Here is a 19072-nt window from a genome sequence, read left to right on the forward strand (position 1 = left end):
AATAAATTGGGTCTAGCTTTTAAATTCTCTTTCAAGTGACATATTCAGAGTCTGACAATAAAATAAGACCCCTAAATTATTTTCTGTAGTCTCTTTTTGTACTTCTGGTAAAAATATGGCCTACAAGACAATAAAACCACACTTTAAACAAGTATATATTGTTAACGGTTTGCTCAATATTTATTCTATGGGACTTCTGATTTTTTAACTAACGTGTCTTTTGGCTTATTTTTTAACTAATATGTGGTAGATGCGACAGTGGCGCCATTCTTCGCACGCCAGGACCGGAGTTCAAATCCCACCTGGGCCGTTCACTCATAGAGAGGACTGACTATCCAACTATGTGGTATCAATAAGTCTAGTAAGTCGGCAATGGAAGGCATGACCTGTAAGAGGTCGTTAGGCCAGGAAAGAAGAAGAAGTTTACTTACGTGAGTATAGTCCACCTGGTTTTTGCACTCATTCAAGTGAACTAAACATTTTAGTTAGTTATTTTCATAATATTCAATCGTTTTCCACTCATTAAATTGATATGCATAATAATACCTGCAATGGAGCTATCGGCTGGCGCAGTGTTAGCAATGCCGATTCTTCACTAGCCAAAGATGAGTAATTGCTATAATTTTATTTGTTTTCATTTACGTTTTACCATATCGATGAAACCATCGACCTACAACCTGTGTTCGTCAGAAAGTCCCGATATCGATATCAAAAACTAGTTTTTTTGTGTTGCAAACTACATAAACGCACATTACCTCATATGAGCCGCACAACAACCAGTTCTAGAGAAAAGTGTCGGTTTTCAAGTTCGTAGGATTATGATAATATTTAATTACTACCATATTTTACCTCACTCGTCAACAACGTTTGGGGGGTGGGGGGTCCCCCTCCCGTGCTTAATCATATGGCAACTTGCAACACCCAGAGTAACCGAAAGCCAAAAACACGCTCGCTCACTCACGCCCTACATGCACCCGGTGAAACTATTCCCGATCCCGTACCGAACGACCGACGCGCTCACACTACAGCAATGAAATTAAATTCAAAAGTTGGCAAATATTGAATTAAAGTTTCACCCCAACGTAGCTCGTCCGCTATGTTTCACACCGGCGAAGCACAACTTTTTAATCCTTATCCGTTTGGTTGGTTGAATTGCGCTTTGCTACTCTTCAATGGCGTCTTCGTCAGTCGACGACGAGGATGCTTTAGGAGCGAATTCCGGCTAAAGCCCGTCACAAGAACGTCCGCTGTTGACATTTCACGAAATAATGGGATCGTGTGAGAAGCGTCACCAGCACCGCGCGAGAGTTTCGAGAACGCGCACGTCAGAGCCGTTCTTTGCAGCATCTCTCCCGCGGGAGCATTCCCGTCTTGGGTTGGGGTGGCTTTGCTTATCTGCACCGAGTGGTTCCCAGCAAACACCTGACTTCTCGCTTCTAGTGGCCCCGTCAGCTGCGTTAATCAATGTTTGTTTCGCCTCTGATTGGCCCAAAATCCAATTCGAAAGGGATTTTTCGCATGATTTTAATGCGTTTAGAATCAGACGATCACGTTGCGATCTTGCTGGGAAATGCTCGAAACAGTGGTTGTGGTTTCAAAAGCATCCTCTTTACTCCCCCCAAACGGGGTGGGAATGTTCCCCGGCAAGCGATTTCACACTGTCGCACGTGACCGAGGCCAGGGTCGTGACATTTCGACTGCAATCGTCCTTTGGTCGAAGCAGTCGACGCAAGCAGTGTTGTTTTTCGGCCACGATCAACGCAGATAAGCGTTGCCCGAGAAAAGTGGACCAATTTTATCAACGGCAAACTATCTCGATAATGGTTTTCGGGTTTCAGGGTGGGGGGCGGTTTGCAAGAACTGCCGGGAGGGTCGGGACATGAAAACTAACGAAGCAATAAGCGCAAGACGGTACATTGGCAACTCTTTAGAGGACGATAAAATAATCATTAGGTAAGGAGAAGGTTTTTTGCTTCGCCCTTCTAGCAAGTGATTGGTCCGAGCGATTGCTTGTTTTTCGGGCTGACGTGTTCTGTGTACGGAATGGAGTAGAAGTACAAATTCCCCTAGCACACAGGGAACGAGCGACGTTCTTGAGCATCTTGAGAGAGGGTGGAATATCTACCGAAGGAAAGCTGATGAAAGCCAACCCCGAGTTTGCCAAGGGAAATTTAAACGTTTTCCAACGGGATTTCAGGGAATCAGAGGTGAGGTTTTGCTTAACGCTCCATGGGAATTTGACTGTTGGCCTCGTTTGCGGTTCGGCTTTCAACGAGAAACAAATTTGTAGCGAGCAAAATTGATACAGCGCCACCACACGCTCCTGCTCCTGCTGTTGTTCTGTCGCAACGGCACAATCTTCCCGCACACATCATTTTTCACCAGCGGGTCGAATGAAAAATGATGAAATAATTCATGTGTGAAGATGAAATATTTCCCTTCATTTCCTTGGCGTTTAGTGTACTTGCTTAGTGGGTTCCAACGTTGCCATTATTATTAAGTTAGGGCGATCGTTCTGTCTGTTGTGAACTCAGTTTTCGATTTTGGGTTTCGCTTAACTCTTTTCCGCTCAACCGTATAATGTGTTGAGGCTTGAAGTTTGCTGTGCGAAAGAAAGTAACACAAGCTTCACTTCACAAAAACGCTTCTCCGAGCAAGGTGACGTGACTGGTACATCACCCGTTCCTGCATCATGGAGTGTGTCTACCTGTGAATAAAAGTTTAATTGAGTCATCGTAGTGCAGCGCAACTTTCAAACCTGGAGCGGAGACAACACAGCGAGGGAAAGCTCTACAATACGGGCTAACTTTGCAAACCGAGATGCATTACAGCGAGACAAAGAACGTGCCCGACCCGCACCCGGGAAAAATCCACACGCAAGAAAAAAGAGCCGGCGTAGTTTTTGATGGTAAGATTTATGGTGTTGTAGCTTATGCTGGTTGCTTGCACGGGAACGGGAACGCTTGTCGGCTCGCTGGCGGGGAAAACTTTAAAGTGCATTCTGCTGTTCAAAAGTGAAGAATTGCTTTGATAAGTTAAAGCATTTTTCTTACTCGGTGCGTTTCATTTGAATTTTAAGCTCTATTCGTCTATGCATCAACATATCTTACCAGGCTAAACACCTCTTACATCGAATCGCTCTGTTCCCATGCCGATGCTGCTTCCAGAGTGTCTTTCGCAAAACACTAAATTGATTACACTCTTTCCGTGCTGTGATTGACGCTAAACGAGCAGGAATGCGTTTACACTCCATCATCACATACCCTTAAATGAATCACAAAATAGCCGTCCGCAAACCACACCAGCGGACAGGCTTCTCTTTAGCACCTCTAGCAGTTAGGCAACAGATTCGACACACAATCGCTCCCTACACCGCTCCCCTCCCCTCTCCTCGCTAGACACACCATCAAACGTCCACAGCTCAAGTGGGCATGGCATTATTTCATTTACCAATTTCGGTCAATTCTTACACACTGCGGACTCTTCTTCGCCGTACGATACCGACGTACGATACCGGTTCGACCGTTATGGGCCGTCCGACAAACACACGCTCGTGTAACATCGTTCAGAAAATTTAATATCGTTTGCCGTACCGTACGGTTAGCCCGGTTCCAATTGGCTCCCCAACGGCGCAACATTGCCAGCAATGCAGAATCCATCGAACCACAAACGCATACACTTCGGTGCTGTAAAGCAAACGTGTACGAAAGATTGATTCATGATTGGATCACGGACGATAGATCCCGGGCACGGTGGATTTGTCTTGTACCGGCATTTTCGGGGGTAGATTGAAAAATATTTATGCGTTCGGCGAAACGGGTTCGACCAGCCGCCGCGTTGCATCTGGCCGGCGAGCTTTTCCATCCCCTGGAGGTTTGGTCGGGTTCGCGTACGAGGAAAATTCATCCCCCCCCCCCCTTGTCCGTTTGGTGAAGCATGGTTTACCCGGGCCAACTATGCCGTGGATGCATAGTCAACGAATTGTGTCCGGTTTCCCGGAAATGGGGCTCGAGATCGGAGACCGGAACATCAGCTGCCATCCGGTCCATATTCCGGTGGGAAAATAAAATAAAAGCTAGCACATAGCGCGACAATGTGCTGTCGCTCGTGGACAAAAGTGTTGCTGTGGATGGTTGTTACCGAGTGGTTAAGGTTTGTTAAATTATTTTCCCGGGGCCGGGGTTCAAATCCCATCCAGACCCGCCTCCCCGTACGAAAGGCTGACTACTTTTCTACGGGTAAAATTAAGTCACAGAAAGCCAGAAATGGCAGGCCGAGACCTCTCGAGGTTGTAGTGCCACAGAAGAAGAAGAAGAAATTATTTTCCTTTAATTTTAGAATTCACATAGTTGTGATTTTTATAAGCAAGTATGATTTTAAAACTATATAAATGATCTGCAAAGAAAAACGGTTTGCAAATGATAAAGTTATGACCAAATAGTCTGTAAGCATTCCCATAGTGTATTTTACTTCACCGCAACTACGATACAACACATAGTTACAGGGACATTTACCAACACATGGTGCCATAAATTTCCCTTGAGTAATATGCACACAAAAAAACCCACACGCTTACAAAATCCTACCGATTTAAAAGCGATCGTTTAATAATTATGTTTACCAATCCGGGTCAATCACAGCTGCGACTGATTTGTACCAAACGCATACGCACACACACACACACTGGCCACCTGCATCAAAGTATGGTGTGCCCAGGTGTATTACATTGTCGGGCTCATTTCCGGTTAAAAAATAGCAAACAATCAATCGGCACCGGTCCACGGACACGAGCTGCGTGGTGCACACAGAAGCATAATTAATGCTACCATTATTATTTGCAAACGTGCGAACGTTTGAAGGGGCGTATGGACATGTTTGCTTTACTTTGCAGGTGTTACCGATTTCATCGCTTGAAAGCATCACGCATTGGGGCTGGTCATGGTTGTTTGGACAAGGGAAAATAAAATGTGTTGCCTACGTGTTGCCAAAAAACGAAAGCCCCCGGTGCTTTTGGGGTTGGATCTCATTAGCAGTTTTATTATAATTCGGTTTTCACGTTTGTTAACGTTAGCTTCGCAAATTACACGTCAAAAAGCTTAATGCTACGCGCACAAACACACCAGGGGGATGATGAATTGGGCGAAGTCATTGTTTATGAACAATTAATCGTTTATACTTTCGGATCTTGATTGCTAATATCCGTCACTCTGGTCTTGCGAGGCAACCACGGGTACATTCAATCAGCAAATGACAGCACGTTAAATAGAATGGTGATGTACGGTTCTGTAGCTCAAACGGTGTTGGATTTTAATTTCTGGCAGAAGTATACCCGTAGCTGTTGTGTTATTGGATCAGTACTGCTTGGCATAAGATAAAGCTTTGAGAAAACCAAACTACACAAATAACAGATTGGAAATCAGTAGTGTAGGGAGATTCGGATTAAAATTGAATCCGAATCCGACCCTAATCCGGTTGAGATTCAATTGGATTCCATCAAGAGTCCATTGGAATTCCAAAGGGATTCGATTTAGTCTTGATTTCTATAGACATTCGATTGGGATTTGAATCCGATTCCACATAGATTCTTTTGAGATTCGATAAAGATTCCATTAGGATTCGGTTGCGATGGGATTGGAATTCAATTGGGATGTGATTGGGATTTGATTGGGATTTGATCGGGATTCGAATCCATTGGGATTCGGTTAGGATTCAATTGGGATTCGATAAAGGTTCGATTGGGATTCTATTGCAATTCGATTGAGATTTAATCAGGATTCAATTAAGATTCGATTGGAATCGGATTAGGATTTCATTAAAGTTCCATTAGGATTGGATTGAGATTTGATTGGAATACGATTGGGGTACGAATAGGATACGATTTGGTTTTGATCGGGATTTGATAGGAGTTGGATATGAGTGCTTTCATAATTTATGATGGAGTGTTGATTAAGGTAGGAGTTGGTCAGATGAGCGACGTGGAGCGCGTAAAGTGATGGAAGAAGGAATATAATAAGCATAATTGAAAGAATTTTGACGTATCCAAGAACCCGAAGGGAGCGATTGGGATTCGGATTCGACGTTTATTTGATTTTTATAATTTACAACAATAGTGACTCCAGAAGATTTTTTATATTATTCCCCCAATAGGATTTTTTTTTCATTTTGTTGGTTCATTGAATACCATAAAATATTATTATCTTTTGCCAAATTCCCCGCGTCTCCTAAAACATCCCTTGACCACAAAATTTTCATAAGATTTGTTGTTATAAAGAATAATATTAGAACTTCGCACGATGAACAGAAACGAATATTAACCCACATGTTACACATAAAACACAAAATAAAATAAAAAAAAAACCCTGAAGTTCAATCAACTGCAGCTCATAACACCCACTCGTTTTACATCGAGTGTATCAAATTTCGCTCTAGTGTTACTCTCGACCGAGCTCCACCACTCAATCTGCATCCAAACTTCGCACTAATCAAAACCATATCACGCGACGTAAAAACTATTTACGATCCATTTTTATACCGACCAACTTTAAATTTGATTGCATACGGTGCCGTGCAGTGGAAAATAGCAAACCAATCCTCTAACTTCCTTTTTACCGCTCCTTCGCATCGAACGTTACACCGAATGCAATTCAGCCATCACATTCGCCCACAGAAGGAGTAGTAAACGTGCAACGATTGCATTTGAACCATGTTCGTTTCGTACAAATCAGCAAAAGGAGCAGTTTGGAGCTGTGCAAAAGCAAAAAAAAATGCACACAAAACAAATAACAATTCACTTCGTCACGGTATGGCCTTGAATTGGAGCGCTTCCGGCAAACGGTTTGGTTCCCCCCGGTGCACGGTGGCGCACGGTATGGCGTGGCAAATGCTATTTTCCAATGGAAGTTGTTGATTTGATGACTCGATATGGGGGAGTTAGTTTCATCATTCGAACCCATTTCAAACCCGACATCGATCATAAACCACCGGAAGTGGGCCGCCATCAGTTTCTTCAAACTGATCCCCTGAAGGAACCCGTTCGTGACGAGAAGAAATTACACTTCGATCCTAAAATACCACGATTTTCATGTCTGGACATCAACCCATTTTGGGGGTGGTTTGTTGCCGCAGGGCGAATTAGAGGACCCATTTTGCGACACATTTCGTTCCCATTACAATCGATGGTCCCCGAAGCTAATCGGTTAAGCAGTAACAGTAAACCCCCAAAAGCCCAACCCCAAACCGTTCCTATTTGTTCCCGTTCGGAACGGGACCCATCATAAAAACAATTCAGCTGAAATTTGCCAAAAACAACTTTCCAGCCGATGGCCATCAGCTTCGTTTTCGTTTAGCAGTTTCTTCGGGACAGTTTCTTTTCCCCCGTTCGTCGTTAGTTGCCCCTTTTGTTAGATAAGATTTCACACGTTTCGCCACCCTTCATCCCGGGAGATGGTAGGGTGGCGATAAACTTTCGGTGGCCTTCCCGGGTGGAAACTAGAAGCCGTAAGGATAAGCGTGAAAAGTTTTGCCCCTCACCCCAAAGAACTGGCCCAACTTCTTCATTGGCCAAATGCCCGGATCTAAAGTCAGTTTTGCTTTGCGACAAAAAAAAAACTGGAGCAAATAGTTTCAAATCCAATAACAATGTCTGGTCCGTGGATGTCTTTCACGGCACGGGGCACGTCCAACCTTGGGATCGCTTTCTTTCTGCGTTTCGCTGAAAATCCTGATTTAATCCGAGCGTCCCACATCCAACACGTACAAAAGCGTAACGCATCCGGGAAACATATGCCACAGGTTTCGGGTGGCGTCAAGATCCACTTATAACACTTTATCTGTCCCATGTGAAACCGTTTCGAAACGAATTTCCATAATCTGCTTCCGGAGCGTGTGCCTGCGCGTATGTGTGTGTGTGTTTGAAACCACCGTCCCAGCTCAAGGATGTGACACCAGTTCTACCAGCAGCGCCCGTTAAGATAAGGAGTCAGCAGGAGTCAAACAAATGAATGTCCCACCTTACCTAGCAGCCGGAAGACCTTCACAAAAGACCTGCTAAATCGTTTCCAGCTGGCTGTCATCGGATCCGATGGCCGGTAGAGTGCGCACTCTGCCTTTGAGCAGTCCATCTGCTTTGGCACCGGCCACGGAAGATTGCAATCTCGTCCACAATCGTCCTCTGTACAATTATTGGATCATTTTATTAGAACCATATCCGGAACCGGACCCCGGATACCGGCGCACTAGTAGACACAGATGGTCTAGATGACGATGGCTCTACCGTCTATGATGCGAGCATGAGAAATCGTTTCCTTTTCCCTTTTTGAAGCTTCTTTTTTTCCTTCCCCTCGGAAATGCATTCCCAGGCATAAAAAGCGAAAACGAAATTCATCCCCTTTCCGTGATAATGAATAAAGCAGAATGATTTATTGCCGGGCATTTGTGTCTAGCGGAAAGGAATGTCCCTTTTTTCTGGGCTACAAGAAATTCCATCGGAATAACACTAAACCACTAAAATAAAGGCTTGCAGCGGCATGAAGGCGAAAAACCTTCATAAAATTCACGCTAGATGGCGCTACCACCATCAACACCGTTGCAAGTAAAATATTTGACTAAGCTTCCTTTGGACCCGCTGTTGAAGCACTGGACCCACCACCGGGTAAGAGTAAATAAATGTTCCCATTTGGTAGCGAGCAGGTGAATAAAGGTTACAAAAAGGCTTTCGTTGCCGTCGTTTGCCTCCTGCCATCGAGCAAATTGGCACTGTCAGCATGAAATTGATCCGCTCCGGTGTGGTTTGGCGGCGGCCGGCGTGCTCCAGCTAGCCAATAATCATCAATTGTGTCTTTTTATGAAAGGATTACTCTCCCACAGGGCTTACGAAGAATCGTTGCTGCCTTCCTGTTCTTTTTTTTTGCCTTCCAACTAGACCGTTTAGTGCCGGACAATCGAAATGGAAACTTAGCTCCCTTAACTTTCAATAGTGAGTATGCAATTGGATATGGGATGTCGGTCTATTCCTAGGCGACCATTTTTGTATTGTCGCCTGATCCCGCCCAGATGAGGTGGTTGGAAGGTTTCCACTCGTCAGAGCGTACGTATCCCCGATCCGAAAACCCCCCGAGCCTGTATGTATGTAGCCAATTGGAAGTGAATCGTGGCTTACGTCCGGATTAGCTTTGGAAAGGAAAGGTCGAAGTCGAAACCCTCCAAATTCTACGAAACCGAACATCAACGAATGGATGCGGGTTCTCGCAAACGATTTCCCACAGTTTTCCAAGGTTTCTTATCACTTTGATTTCCTATCATCGAGGTTGATTTGCTGGGTAGAGAAAATGTAGCTTTTCCAGGCTCGCTTCTTCGCCTGGAAGGTCAGCGAACGCAAGTACGGGCGCGTTAAAATACTTCAAGTAACTACCTCACTAAGCAACTCCACTTCACTTCCTTGCGTATCATGCTTCGGGATACGTTTCCTCGCTAAACTTGGGGGAGAATCCGTAAAAAACCATAACATCTCCTTGTCAACCGCAGAATTCTTCCCTTAAAAGCCTAACGTGTTCCCCAGTAAACAAGCTATCAGTTTAAATGTCCCGTGGGAAGTGTAATTTGATCAACCTGTGACAGAAGCTTCTTTCGACATGGTGCCACTTCAAAATGGGCAATGGTTTGCTTCCGCAAAAGTCACTGTAAAAGATGCCTTTGGTAGGGTAGGGTCACTTAGAAAGATGATTGGAAAAACAAAACAAACAACCGTAACTAGAAGTCTGTTTGTCACTCTACTAATGGCAGATTTTTTTTTCACGGAGAGGTTATCCTATCACCCCAGCAAAAAAAAAATTGATATTGGTTATTTGATATTAAAAATCCCAATTCGTACCCCAGGTGTGCGTATCCGATTATCCGTCCGCTCGGCCATCGTTTGCCAATCAATTTAACCTGACTTGAATGGTTTCGTACGAAGCAAGGGGATAGCTTTGTAATCGGTTCACAACCGGTTCTCCGTACGATTATGGGGACAGCAATTCGGCGAATGGAGATATTCGGATGGAAATGGGCCGCACTGAACTAGATGAACCTTCCGTCCACGTTAACAAGACTATTCACTTGGGCGTTTTGGTGTGAACCTTTCCGGCACCGCACCGGACGACTCGAGGCCAAGGGATGCATATATTATTGACCGGAGCTGGGTATGAAGTCCTATTCCGCTCCCATATGAATTCCGATTTCTTAGACGCCCTTTCATCGAGTGATTGACCTTGTATAGCGTAGAGGACGGCATTAAATCCTCCCGATATAAACCTTTTCCAAGGAAGTGGATACAAAAAAGCTTAAATACTCAGCTGCTAATGAAGCAAAGAGGCAGGACATACGGTGGCTTCAGGATTATCGCGATACCACGATCCGGTCCCATCCGTCAGTGAGAACTAATTTTTCAATCCAATTCTACTGCCAACTCTTGTTCGCACGACTACAACAGCAATACGCACAGCAATACAGCTTCAGACCAGAATCGGTGCGACTTCCTTACAGCCAGAACCTTTGCTTTTTTCCCGTAAGCAAAGCGCACTCAGCTTTATCAGCCACTTGTGCTTGCCTACAGTTCCTCATGCACCCGGAAAGCTTCCCATAGGAGAGAGGAAAAAATGGCGGGTATACCGGGTACAATTTTCACACGGACCAGACCGAGAGCCCTCTACCAGCGGGAAAAAGGACACATCAATGTCAATCTTATAAAATTTAATATTTCTTTTATGCGTGAGCTTGCCGTGCTGTGTGGTTGGTGGTGCGCCGATGCGATGAGAGCCCTGAAGCCTTTCCGCATTTCCATTCCAGCTTCAGTTCTGCCGTTTTTTTAGTCTCTGTGTGTTAAGGTTGTCCTTTTTTGTGAGTGGGGGGGGAGGGGGGAGGTGATGATCTTCTTCCGCAACTCGCAAGAGCGGGCCCACGAGAGGCCACAAGATAAGGATTATATTTTTCCACTCAGGCGAAGAGCGAAATAAAAGCATCCGAGAACCATTAGCGTGCCGGCGAGGTGGATGAAATGTGATTTAGCGCCGTATTGTGAAGCGCGGTTAGGTTAGGTAACGGAAGCGGAAGGGAATAGAAATGTCACGATTGAACAATCGGACCAGAAAGCGACCACCATTTTTCTCTCTGCATCACTTTACAACACGCTCGCGCGCACGTAAGGGCGACACGAGGGAAAAGCGTTTCTGGGATGAGCAGATACAAAAACTGTACGCTCGCTCGAGTGTGGCAAATTTTATGCTGCTCCTTTCGCCCTAGCACCAAGCTAATCGCCCTGAGCGTGAGTGTTTGAACTGCAACGGGCAAAGATCAAAGCAAATCGTGTGAAATTTCACTCACCCCAAAACGTGCAGCTTTGGGTTTGTTTGAGCCAGAGAGATTATGGTGATGCGCTTTCATGCGCATTAGAGCGTTTGTTCGCGGAGGGAAAAGCTTATGGGATTCCTTATGGTGTACATTGTCCTACAAAAGTACAATTCATAGTAAATATTGAATAGTTCTAACAATATGGTTCTGAAGCGGCACTGCCACCACTAAATAATACAGCGAAGGAATTCATCAGAAATGTCCTAGAAATGTACCCGCAGAGTCAGCCTTTACAATCCGATCCTTTTAGAGAAAACTGTACCGATTGCTGATATAGACTATCTGTAAAAACTTTAAGGGCTAAATCGTTCGGTGCCATTCTCATAGCGTGTCTAGCCCACCGGAACCTAGTCTAATTTGTTGCACGATGATGAGGCTACCGTACCGCTCACAGAGCTCGTCTTTGTAGAGGCTCCGTCATGTGTCCTTCCACACATACGAGATCCAAAATTATACTCACCATCTTAGTCTCGAATAAGGCTAGGAGGGAAATTTTCACCACAGTCCTAGATTTGTTTGATACTCAAAAGTCAGGCTCTAAAGTAAAACTGTAACCGAGGGTAAATGATTCCAGTAAAACAAAGAGTCATTAATTCTGAATAAGGGCTACTCCCTCGAACAAATGCAATAAGTAAATAGACGAAGAAACTTAAATACCGTTCAAGAGGTGTTAAATACCAATTCCCACTAGAATTGCACCCCAGCGTTGCTAATTGCACAGTACTTAATCGGACAAGCAAACGCAAACCCTTTCTATGATCGACGACTTTCCCGACTTTGGTCTTCTGTAACCCTTGCCGTTTTTCTATTTAACTTCTGTTTTACACTGTTAAGCAATCGTTTGCCTTTTTTTGCTTGTTTTACGGTGAACTTATGCAACGGAGGAAGAAAAAAGATCACCTTTAATTCATTTCTTCGCTCGTTTGCCCCACACCGTACGACCGCAAATTGCAATGGATGCATTTTCTCGGAAGCTCGCCCATTCACGGTCCGGCTCTTTGCCTTTGTTGGACCCGGCTGGCACGACTATGCGAATTATGCTTTTGAAAAATAGGAGCATAGGATTGCAAGCTTCCTTACCACCCATCCTACCTATCCCCGGCCGAACAAAAGTTCAAACCATTATGAGGCATCACTCTGGAGCACAAACGCATTCCAGTGGCATGTTTCGAGGCGCACTCGATGACGCACAATCCTTCGTGCTCGGGAAGCAAGCACTAGCACGAAGCGGCACGATGGCAAACATTTTCCGGCGCAAAGCATCGGGCCAGGCGCGCAAAGGGGACCGCCCGATACCCGGGCGGATATATATTTCAACATTAGCACCGAAGAGATATGGCCGGGTATTCGTCCGCAACTATGTCCGAAACGGATGCGAACTTTCAGCGCCACACACTTCATGGGTGGTGTGCCCGGCGAGCGCATATGCTGTCGCCAAATAAAAGGAAGCCGCCTCGGATGCTAAAATGATACGCTACACCCTGGTGTGCGATACCGTCCCGTTTCGGGAAGCGTTGGCTTTAAAGTGTACATTTTATGCGATTCGTAACGGTTCTGGTTGTTGAGTGGAGGGGTTTCAGTTTGGCCTCTACCATTGTGCCTTGGTGCCCCATTGTCCTGGCGTGTGTCCCATTCCACCCATCATTCCATTCGCCGTCGTTCATCGCTCCGTTTAGCGGGACGATAAATTTACTTTCTTTATGATGACTCATTTGCGGAGCGATTTTTTTTTTTTCGCTTCTTGGAGCCGTTCGAGAAAATGTAACCGTAGCGGAAGCTTCTTAAGCTAGGGCGAAATGGGTCGAAAAGGTTCTAAATTTCAGGTGACATTGCCTCCGCCACAAACCCCCGTTGAAGGTGTAATGTATGGATAGTGTTTGGGGCGAGTGAAAATTCCCCCAAAACGATGTTTTGGAAATTTATTGAACAGTTGTGATAGTGTTTGCCTGCGTACCGCACACGAAAGTTTATTGGATGTGGGAAATCAATTTCTCAAAATCGACCGGTTCGAGAGCTTAATTTGATTCATTCATAGTCGGTTTTTTGGTGGGACGAATTTGCTGCTGCCTGTTCCCCGGGGCTGAAATATGCAAATACCATTACACGACAGGGTTCACGTGCTTTAGTGGTGCAACGTGACGCTGGTACAAACTTTATCCCAAAATGGTCAAGCATTAAAAGTTTCCCGGAATTTCATCAATAGTTTCAAATTTGATTTCAATTCTAGAATTTTGAAGCGAATCATACTTTAAATTTATATTCTGAGAATGTCTTTCGATGGGTAATTGTAATGCTTTTAGCTGGATGGTATGTACGGGCATGTCCGAAATTGTTATTTAATTTGATTGTTTTACGAAGCTTTCACTCGTTGTCTAAACTTTTTGTTCAATATGTACGTGGTTATTCGACTGTTACAGCTGCAAATATTAAATTTTCTGTCTTGTTTTGAAGATTAATTTCTCAACAAAGTTTTCTGGATGTCTAATTGCGTTCATAACAACTATTTATTCTTATTGATTTAAGTTATCAAATCCTGTTTGAACACTCGTCGCCAAGTGGAAGCAACGTGATGTGGCTAATGAATTCCTGGCAATTGGAAAGATTTTACCATCCAAACCTCACACCCAGCTCTGCGTTTTAGACCAAAACCACTCTCTCCACGATCAGCCCGTGTTTGCAGAATTCCTTAATCTAACTGGATAAATCTAATTCTAAAGCACAGGCAAGCTTCTGGGACGGTTTTTATGATACACGTACCTTCCGCGAAACTTTGCTACTCTCTATGATGAAATCTCGTTAATTTATCTCCCTTAGCTAGCAGGGAATAGCTCATCATATCATGAATTTTAACGACGCACAGTACCTCACTGATGTTATGTATGTGTTTTCCCCTTCTCATTTTCAGGTACTGAGAAACTGTTCGCTCGGCTCGGCTGCCTCCTAATGTGATTGTAAATACCGTGCCGATTCGTAGGTGAGTTCCGGGCAGAGTTCATTAAAGAGATTTTAAACCCTTATCAAATGACAGGATTGAAGCTACTTTTTAGAATGTACATGATTTTGTTTATGTGTTAGAAACACAAATTCTAAATGTAAAGCGAGTTTCACGCACAACTAAACGGAATTTCAATGCCCTTTTTGCTGCCTCAAATTTGCCACACCAATAACACATGTGAAATCCTTACTTTAGACACTTTTTACCACAGTGACACTGCTAGTTGCCAAACCCAATTAAAATAGTCAAAAACACTCCAATCGGCTGCACACACGAAAAACAAGCCGGAGAGTGTTGCTAAATGGTGTACGGCTTGTCATAAATCTTCAAGCCCCGTGTCGTGGCACAAAATTACTCATTCACATGAAAAACCAATGTGAATTTAATCTAATTTACACCACCACCACCTAGTCAGTCAGTCAGTCGGTCGGTCTGGTTGTAGTGAAACATTTTCATCCCACCAACACCAACGGGTTTTTTTTTCCTTCTTTCTATGTTTGCCTCTAACTTGATATTTTTGAGGTCTAGTGGTCTAGTGGAGAGCGCCGGCCCGAGCGAAATCATTCCGGATTAGAGACGTTGTTTCACGCAACCTGAGCCCTTTTCCCCTAGTACCGGTACGCAACTCAACACCACGGCAAAAGTTTATGGTGGATATCGGTCTTCAAGCGCCCAAAAACAAGCAACAGAAAAAAATGGAAAACGGCGCAAGGTATCACTGGAAAGTGTTGCAGTAACAGCAACAGCACAAACTCGGTTTGCGTACTGAAACGTAATCATTAGAAAGGATGGGCCACGAATCTTTTTTTTTTTTTTGCTCCGTGCGCTACCACTACCGTAGCGGGTAAAATGGGTAGAGACGAAAAAAGCGAAACTAAGCCATTCCATTAGTAAGAAATGGAATGTTGCGACAGGCGTGTGCTGGAGCGAAGGAATTAAAACCGAAAAATTATAATAATGTTCTCCCGTCGTCCAAACAGCCGGCGCTGTCCAAAAGTCCACCAAAAAAAAAAAAAGCGAAGGCGAAATCCCGCCAACGTTCGGGAAAGGAAAAGCCTCACAGTAAAACAGCTGCCCCCCTCCTATTTGCTTTCGATGGAACCCATTTAAAGCGTGCAGCGCACTACCGCAGCGTGATCCGCGAGTAACGGTGACGTTTTACTTGTGAGTGTGTGTGTGTGTATTTTAGTTCCACTTTTACGGCACGTTCTTACTGTAGTACGTCGCACGAAATTACTCCCGAATAAGATGAAGAGATTATGATGTTGGTTCATTTTTTTTGGACTTTGAGCCGCCAGTGCTTTGTTTGCTTTCCACAAAGCACCAGGCGTCTCCATCGGTTCGAGTGCTTGATAGTAGCGTGTTGTGTTTGTTGTGTTCCTTTTTTTTGTGTGCTGTTGCTGCATTTAAAGCTAGGATTTTTCTGCAATCGCTCTTACCCAGCACGCACCATAATGGACAACGGTTGGTGGGTGTGTGCCTTATTTTTCTCTCCTTTCATCTCCCTCGCTTTCCATCACACTGAAGCACTTCGTTCCTTTTTTTTGGCCATTTTACATCGGTCAGCTAATAAGACCACTCCCTCGTTCGGAAGGCCTGCAGAATAAATAAAACTTTTCTTTTTTTGCGGTTTTGTGTGTGTGTGTGTGTGTGTGTGTGCTTTGGCACACCAAAGCAGGAAGTGGTTAAATTTCACTGATAAAACCCTCCTATTGTCTATTTCCATTTCAAACATCAATCCACTGCGCAACAGCGGAAGGAGAGGAAAAACAAACCACTTCAACAATGGTTCGGGTTTCGTTAGCTTCTTGCCATCCCGTTCGGCCACGGTTTTGTTATTGTTAAATTGTGCACGCTTCAAGCTTTGTTGCTTGGCGTGTTCACTTACGTTAATTAAATGATCATCGCTGGTTCCTGTGCGCTGTTTGCCACTGATTAGGTAGCTGGTTCGTAGCTCTGCACGCTTCAAAACTACAATAGTTTCAGCTAAAGTTGGGGTTTCCTCACGCCATCCTGTACGTCTGCTTAGTGTACCCTTGGTTTTGCTTTCGCCTTCCCAGAATTTGACCGCGCTGCAGGTTTGTTGTTTTCTTCCGCAAAGAGTTGCGGGCGGAGCAAATTAAAAGCAAACTTCGGTACGGGCAAACTTTTATTTACGATAGACCCTGGGTAGGTATTGGAAGATAGTGTACAAAAACTAGCAGCAGATTCCTTGCTTGGATGCTGGATAGCAATCATACTGACAGCACGGTCTAGCTTTTCGTTATAAAATTTCCGTCCGCTGGTTTCGGGATAAAGCGGGTTCCCTTATGCACTCGGTGCTCACTCAGTTCCTCCTATTAATTGTGCCTTTTGTCGAGACATCATAAAACAAATTCTGCTGGCATACCGCACATTCCACCGGCAAACAAAGTCGGTCTGGAAAACGGTTTTACAATGTCTTTGTTTGTGTAGGATTATGACCGGCAGTGGGAAGGATACAGAGCGGTTTATAATTACATTTTTAGTTTTTGAAGGTTTAAAGACTCCGGTAAACGGGCTATCAATTCTCGACTAAATATTGTGTTGCAAAATCTGCTACTTTTTGAAGTATAATATAATCCAAAATCAAAATAAACTTTCCCTCTGTTATTCATTAACACTCTAAAATTACCCTCCTCTCTTGCGTGTGATATGTTTTCAGTACACCTTTAGTTTAGTACACAATCACAAAGCACCAGGCGCCTCCATCGGCTGTTAATCCCCTGTTGATAATGTGTGTGTTGTTTTTCGGTGATACAAATATTTATTTTTCCACACCGTTCCTTGTGTCGCATCGAATGCGTAACATAATGGACACACTGCGAGTTACGCTCTCCGTCTGAAATAACGTAAAAGATCATACGCAGTGTGGTGCAGCAGCAGAACAGTGCCACCGTTCTGGTGCAACGATGACAGACGGGATTGAATTGGCGATGGCGGCTGGCCGCCCAGCACCGGTGGAGTTCATCACCGCCGTCAGGGCCATTCTAAAACTAATCGTCTAGGACGACGGCGCCGGGTGCTCCATTCGGTGTAATTCGAACTTTCTGCCCATCGGGCAGGTTAGTCCGGCAAAGCGTGACACACGAGCGGACCGATCCATGGTATATTAATAGTGACTCTATTTGCTTTGCTGCTGCTTGATGAGCTGGTTCCCACACTATGGCACACCATGCACGATAGGTAAAACGGTAATGGCCCCATCAACATCACCATCCTCATCATCATCATCATCATCATGGTGAATCCATCACCTTCAAAACTAAAACTAGAAGCATGATCTATATATTTCTCGCTCAGCTCGCCCGACCGAATCATAACATATCCACGGGCAAAAGCAGTTTTATGCACGTAAATTTGGGACAACTTCTAAAACACGCACTCAAGCCAGCGTGCAAGTGCCTCCTTGCCACGGCCGGCCCGTGCGCGTGTGTCATACCAGCGTTTAATGGATGTTGGTCAAATATTTGATGTGTTACCGTGTGTCTCCAAAAACGAACGTTGGGAATGAAGCAAATCGGAGGGAATAGCAGATAACAACCCAAATGACGCACACACACACACAACTACACGCACCTTCTAACCGAGTTTCTTTTTCCTGCGACAGGCACTTTGTTCTGCACACACGCATCGCATGCTTTATAATGCATCGGCGCGTTCAATTATTTGGTACACAAATGCTTTCAATGTTCACGCAACGGTTTTCGGTGCTAGTCGTTAAAATATCGAGCACAACAAAGAATGTGGATGTGATGCCTGTTTTGTTTTAGAAATGATACATCGATCGGTGGCCCGAAAAAGACAGGAGCAATTGCGCAAAAAGTGTGTTTGTGGCACATGGATTGAATTCACTTAATTGGATGTTGTTTCTAGAGGGGATTTGTGTGTGTGTGTTAGATTGAATTGAATAGCAAACTGCTGAAATTGGAGCTGAATAGGATAAAAAAACCCGGTATAAATATGGTTTGAATGGGGAAAATCGATAAAAAGCTATATTTTTGTAGGATGTACATTAAATGTAGACAGGGTTAAAGACACACCTGAATAATTTTATACAATTTGCAATAGTTCACTAATTCAAAAGAATCATAATATAATTAACTGAAATGTTGCCAAATCTCTTCAATTGCTCCTGAACATATCTTGAAGTCGATAAACTCTTGATGATTATTCATTGCCCTATCTCTCAGACCATTGATCTCCACCTATCGTTGGCTTCATGTCAGCCGGCCTGGTTCGGCTAATGTATGCCCCAATCGACCGTGGGTTGTTTTCCGATAAATCACGTTGTCATGCGCTGCCATTCGGTCGGTCCGTGTTGGCCGGCGTTTGGGTAGATATTCGTATAGATTGATTTGTTGTTTTTGTTTTTTGGTGCCTTCCGGGTTTGAATAACACCACCCGACGCGTGATTACGCTGCTTGTTATAATTAATTACTGCCCCGGTGAACCATAATTCGTGCCTGAATTATGTCACACGATAATAAGCCACTGCACTTGCCAGTGTAAGAAAGGGCGAGAGTTTGGAAGGGAGATAAAAACTCCTAACGCCTTTAAGTCCAATCACCTGTCATTTTGTTGTTTTCGCTATAATACGTCCGCAAAGTGTACAGCTCCGTGCCATGACCATCACTTATCAGTACATAAATTAAAATAATAAATGTAACCACA

At 44.3% G+C, this 19072-nt stretch overlaps 1 protein-coding gene across 7 annotated transcripts in view; it reads left to right on the forward strand.

Annotated features, from left to right (window-relative positions):
• The window catches only part of LOC118506667 (FMRFamide receptor-like), a 71632-nt gene that overhangs the window by 20268 nt on the left and 32292 nt on the right, over positions 1 to 19072 (forward strand). For 6 of the 7 annotated variants that reach the window (XM_036044100.1, XM_036044097.1, XM_036044099.1 and 3 more), the window contains one exon: positions 14291 to 14359. The exons of the other annotated variant lie outside the window; for it this stretch is intronic. The gene's annotated coding sequence lies outside the window, so the exon portion shown is untranslated. The remainder of the gene's footprint in view (positions 1 to 14290; positions 14360 to 19072) is intronic. 7 annotated transcript variants of the gene reach the window in all.

Source organism: Anopheles stephensi, chromosome 2, assembly GCF_013141755.1.
Source record: "Anopheles stephensi strain Indian chromosome 2, UCI_ANSTEP_V1.0, whole genome shotgun sequence".
Lineage (NCBI taxonomy): Eukaryota > Metazoa > Arthropoda > Insecta > Diptera > Culicidae > Anopheles > Anopheles stephensi.